Raw genomic sequence first — 6,002 nt, 5'->3', positions numbered from 1 at the left:
GGGTGGGAAACGGGACCCGGAGACTGGTTTGGTGGGAGAGAGAGACGGGAGGGGGGTCCCAGGTTGCTCCCAGGGATGCAGTCCCCCGGGCGGGGGTTCTGGGACCAGGTTTTCAGTTTTGGGGGTGAGGCCGGGAAGGAAGAGTAGAATCTCTTTCTCTAGGGCTGAGCTTGTCTCTGACCTTTATTTTTTTAGATGTCATTTCTTTACCTAGATAGTACTGCTTTTTTTGTTTTCAATATAATTGGATTTTTTTCTACCTCTAGGGGGAAAAAAAAAATCAATCTTTGCAGCAGTATAAACTAGAGAAAAACGTAAACTCTTGGTCTCCTCTATTCCTCCACCCTGAGATCATGTTAACAGTTTAGACTACATCCTCAGTGAATTTTCGTTAAGATCCTTATATTTTACAGAAATGAGAACATACCAAACGGGCCATCCCAAGGCAGCTGGGCGCCCATGTCTTGCAGTTCCCCTGACTCGGCTCGCCCTTTCCTTTTGGGCCCCACTGCGGCTCCATCTTCTGGTGAGACCCTGATGAGCTGGGACTGTGCAGCGAACACAAGTTCTGGGTACTTGTTCTTTGGCTTCACTGTTGGTGTAGGGTTTTTTGTTTGTTTGTTTTGCTTTATTTATTTTTTTAATTTAGTTAGAAATCTCATCTCAGACTGAGGATTGCAGATGTTTCTCAGTGAGGTTCCCACCCTATTCCAAATACTTCAGATAATAGGCTGCTAGTCAGCAGCTGGTCAGTTGCCTTCAGAAAGGTCTAGGAAGTGACCTTAATTGGGCCTTAATCAGTCCTTATCTTTAAGGACTTGCAATGCAGAAGACCTAGGTTTGATCCCTGGATCAGGAAGATCCCCTGGAGAAGGAAATGGCAACCCACTCTAGTATTCTTGCCTGGAGAATCCCGTGAATAGAGGAGCCTGGCGGGCTATAGCCCATGGGATCATAAGAGTCAGACACAGCTTAGTGACTAAGCTTTCTGTAGGGAACCAGTGCTGGTATCTGTTAACTCTGGAGACTCTGGAGTCCGCATGGGAACTAATCAGAAACGCCTGGGTTTGAATTCTGTTCTTGCCAATATCCACTTCTTGAGTGAGTGACTCAAGCCAATGACTCCCCTTCCCCAGTTCTTAATTTTCTTCTCTGGAACTTGGGGATTGAGTGGAAATTAAGTGATACTGACCTCATGTGGCTATTGTGAGCATTAAATGAAATACAGTGAGCCCTCCATGTCCATTGTTCCACATGCACAAATTCAACCAAACTTGGATAGAAAATATTTGAAAAACAATTTTTAAAGTTCCTTAAAAAGCAAAACTTGTTTTGCTGTGTGCCCGGCAACTGTTTACATAATATTTAGGTTGTCTTAGGGATTATAAATAATCTAGAGGTGATTAAAATATACAGGAGGTTGTATATAGGTTATATGCAAATACTGTGTCATTTTATGTAAGAGACTTGAGCTGGTGTGGATTTTGGTATTTGTGGGGGTCCTTGAAGCAATCCCCTGGGAAACCGATGGCTGACTATGTTATCATAGATCCATGATACCCTTTTATTTCCTCCTCCCCTCCTTCAGTTCAGTTCAGTCGCTCAGTCGTGTCCGACTCTTTGCTGCTGCTGCTAAGTCACATCAGTCGTGTCCGACTCTGTGCAACCCCATGAATCGCAGCATGCCAGGCCTCCCTGTCCATCACCAACTCCCGGAGTCTACCCAAACCCATGTCCATCGAGTTGGTGATGCCATCCAGCCATCTCATCCTCTGTCGTCCCCTTCTCCTCCTGCCCCAATCTTTCCCAGCATTAGGGTCTTTTCCAGTGAGTCAACTCTTCTCATGAGGTGGCCAAAGTATTGGAGTTTCAGCTTCAACATCAGTCCTTCCAATAAACACCCAGGTCTGATCTCCTTTAGGATGGACTGGTTGGATCTCCTTGCAGTCCAAGGGACTCTCAAGAGTCTTCTCCAACACCATAGTTCAAAAGCATCAATCCTTCAGCGCTCAGCTTTCATCACCGTCCAACTCTCACATCCATACATGACTACTGGAAAAACCATAGCCTTGACTAGACGGACCTTTGTTGGCAAAGTAATGTCTCTGCTTTTCAATGTGCCATCTAGGTTGGTCATAACTTTCCTTCCAAGGAGTAAGCGTCTTTTAATTTCATGGCTACAATCACCATCTGCAGTGATTTCAGAGCCCCCAAAAATAAAGTCAGCCACTGTTTCCACTGGTTCCCCATCTATTTCCCATGAAGTGATGGGACCGGATGCCATGATCTTCATTTTATGAACGTTGAGCTCTAAACCAACTTTTTTAATCTCCTTCACTTTCATCAAGAGACTTTTTAGTTCCTCTTCACTTTCTGCCATAAGGGTGATGTCATCTGCATATCTGAGGTTACTGATATTACTCCTGGCAATCTTGATTCCAGCTTGTGCTTCTTCCAGCCTAGCGTTTCTCATGATGTACTCTGCATATAAGTTAAATAAACAGGGTGACAATATATAGCCTTGATGTACTCCTTTTCCTATTTGGAACCAGTCTGTTGTTCCACGTCCAGTTCTAACTGTTGCTTCCTGACCTGCATACAGATTTCTCAAGAGGCAGGTCAGGTGGTCTGGTATTCCCATCTCTTTCAGAATATTCCACAGTTTATTGTGATCCACACAGTCAAAGTCTTTGGTATAGTCAATAAAGCAGAAATAGATGTTTTTCTGGAACTCTCTTCCTTTTTCTATGATCCAGTGGATGTTGGTAATTTGATCTCTGGTTCCTCTGGCTTTTCTAAAATCAGCTTGAACATCTGGAAGTTCACAGTTCACATATTGCTGAAGCCTGGCTTGGAGAATTTTGAGCATTACTTTACTAGCGTGTGAGATGAGTGCAATTAAATACTCTCTAATCTAACCTTCTGCCCTCCTCGGACTCCTCCCACTCCATGCCTGGGTTTATACTGTTACCTATACTCATCCTCCCATCCTCTTGTTTTAGAACTAAAGTTGTCTAATTAAAAGAATTGTGAGTACGCCCCTTACCCCAATTTTTTTGTTTGTGAGTTCATCTATATAATCTTTGTTCCTTGTCATTCCTTCCTGTCATGAAGGCAGTTGTGATGCCTGGAGCAGGGGAAGCTATATTATAACTGTGAGGCAACGAGCATGAAACTAGACTGGAGGATAGAAAGAACTTAAGTCTTTGATATTTGACAAGTGCTAGGAGAAGGCAGTGGCACCCCACTCCAATACTCTTGCCTGGAAAATCCCATGGATGGAGGAGCCTGGTGGGCTGCAGTCCATGGGGTCGCTAAGAGTTGGACACGACTGAGCGACTTCACTTTCACTTTCACTTTTCACTTTCATGCATTAAGAAGGAAATGGCAACCCACTCCAGTATTCTTGCCTGGAGAATCACAGGGATGGGGGAACCTGGTAGGCTGCCGTCTGTGGGGTCGCACAAAGTTGGACACGACTGAAGTAACTTAGCAGCAGCAGCAGACCTCCTACCGGAGAAGGCAATGGCACCCCACTCCAGTGCTCTTGACTGGAAACTCCCATGGATGGAGGAGCCTGGTGGGCTGCAGTCCATGGGGTCGCTAAGCGTCGGACATGACTGAGGACTTCACTTTCACTTTTCACTTTCCTGCATTGGAGAAGGAAATGGTAACCCACTCCAGTGTTCTTGCCTGGAGAATCCCAGGGACGGAGGAGCCTGGTGGGCTGCCGTTTGTGGGGTTGCACAGAGTCGGACACGACTGAAGCGACTTAGCAGCAGCAGCAGCAGACCTCCTACTCCTGACTTCTTCTAAGGAAATAATAAATATCCCTGTGGGATATTTATTTAAGCCACTGCTGGTAGAGTTTTCTGTGACTTAAGATCAAAAACATGACTCACTGTTATAGCAGATGACTCAGGTCAGAAGAAAGAAGATACTTTTCTTCTGTATGAATCTTTCTTCTAATAAAATCCAGGAAAGTTTAGAGCTGTCAGTGAGGGATGTGGAAACAATAGAAAACAGACACAAAGCCCTGTTGACATCAGTTGAGCTGTCTAGATCTAACCATATCCGAAGCCAAATACACTCTGTTGGGTTTAAGTTGGGTGAATAACTGAATACAAAAATAAACATCTTTTTTCCCCTGAGGTTAGTTATGGGATACTCTGGAAGAATATTGAGGTATCTATTGCTGCATAACAGATTACCCCAAAACTTAGTGGCTGAAAACAATAATTACAATAAGGGCTAAAAAGAAATGTGCTATCAAGTCATGAGACCTGGAGGAAACTTAAAATGTGTGTTATTGAAAAGACTATGTATTATAATATTCCTTTTATTTCTTTTTCTTTTCTGATTGCTGTGGCTAAAACTTCCAAAACTGTGTTGAATAGTAGTGGTGAGAGTGGGCACCCTTGTCTTGTTCCTGACTTTAGGGGAAATGCTTTCAATTTTTCACCATTAAGGATAATGTTTGCTGTGGGTTTATCATATATGGCTTTTATTATGTTGAGGTATGTTCCTTCTGTACCTGCTTTCTGGAAAGCTTTTATCATGAATGGTGTTGAATTTTGTCAAAGGCTTTCTCAGCATCTATTGAGATAATCATATGGTTTTTATCTTTCAGTTTGTTAATGTGGTGTATCACATTGCTTGATTTGCAAATATTGAAGAATCCTTGCTTGCATCCCTGGGATAAAGCCCATTTGGTCATGATGTATGATCTTTTTAATATGCTGTTGGATTCTGTTTGCTAAAATTTTGTTGAGGATTTTTGCACATTTTAATATTCCAACCATATGACTTTCTGGAAAAGGCAGAAGTACAGAGACAGTAAAAAAGATGTTTTCCATGAATTAACAGGAAACAATGGAAACAACAGGGAGGCTGGGATGAATGGGTGGAGTACAGAGATTATAGGGTAGTGAAACTATTCTATATGACACTGTAGTGATGGATACATGTCCTTCATTGTACTTTTGTCTAAACCCTTGTAATGTACAAGAGTGAACTCTGATGTAAACTGGACTTTGGGTGATTATAATGTGTAGGTTCATCACTTGTAACAAGTGCACCACTTTGATCAGTAGTATATTGAATGAAGTCTCATGAGAGATCCTGAACCAGAATCACTCAGCTAAGTCAATCCTGAATTCCTGACCCAAGCTGTACGGAAATAAACATTTGTTGTTTAAAACTGCTGCATTATAAAGTAATTTGTTATGCTGCAGTAGATATCTAACACACTCAGGAAAATTCCATAGGTGGGATAAATGTTGAGCAAGAGATCAACCAACCCCTGTTTTCTCTCCCCCGTGCCTGGAGGTGCATCGTCTGACCCACCAATGACTCTCCATTCCTCAGGCCATACTTTCCCACATTGTGCTGCCTTCTGCTGTGTTTGTGAATCCCCTGCTTCACAGGCTTCTGCTGTTACTTGCTGTCTTCTCATTATCTGAGGCCATGTCTTAATCTCCATTTCCTATAGCTCTTTCTCACTTTCTTTCTGATCTCACTACTTTCTCACTGATCTTTGCATTTCCCATACCACCTAGCTCAGTACCTTGCATATAAATCAAAGCCCCACATGTTTCAGAACATTGGCTGTGGAGCCCAGTGGGTTCAGATACTAGATCAACCACTTATTAGCTGGGATGTTTTCTTAATCTCTGTGCCTCAGTTTCCTCAACTGTGAAGTAGGGAAACTTCTTCATAGGGTTGTCATGAGGTTTAAAATAGATTGTCACATGTAAAGCATTTGGAACTATGCCTGAACATGGCAGCTGCTCCATAAATATCACTTATTAGGTTGAATCATACAAAAATTGTCATTTTTATGGGTTAGAAACCAAATACTGTCCATTTTACATAGTTTAATCCCATATTATTATTGTTGTTGTTCTTGCACCAGAGTTATATACAGAGAAACAGTCTGGTGACCAAAAGCAATTAGAATTGTTGTTAAGGTCTCTAGAGGAATATCAAAGACAATCCAAATC

The 6,002-nt window shown here is 42.5% G+C and overlaps 1 long non-coding RNA gene across 2 annotated transcripts in view; it reads left to right on the top strand.

Moving 5' to 3' along the window:
* The window catches only part of LOC113895227, a 48,576-nt gene that overhangs the window by 132 nt on the left and 42,442 nt on the right, over nt 1-6,002 (top strand). For both annotated transcript variants that reach the window (XR_003511794.1, XR_003511795.1), the window contains exon 2: nt 414-572. This is a non-coding gene — a long non-coding RNA (uncharacterized LOC113895227). The remainder of the gene's footprint in view (nt 1-413; nt 573-6,002) is intronic.

The sequence above is a fragment of the Bos indicus x Bos taurus genome, chromosome 7 (assembly GCF_003369695.1).
Source record: "Bos indicus x Bos taurus breed Angus x Brahman F1 hybrid chromosome 7, Bos_hybrid_MaternalHap_v2.0, whole genome shotgun sequence".
In the NCBI taxonomy this organism is placed as follows: domain Eukaryota; kingdom Metazoa; phylum Chordata; class Mammalia; order Artiodactyla; family Bovidae; genus Bos; species Bos indicus x Bos taurus.
This window is presented reverse-complemented; position numbering and strand designations above follow the sequence as displayed.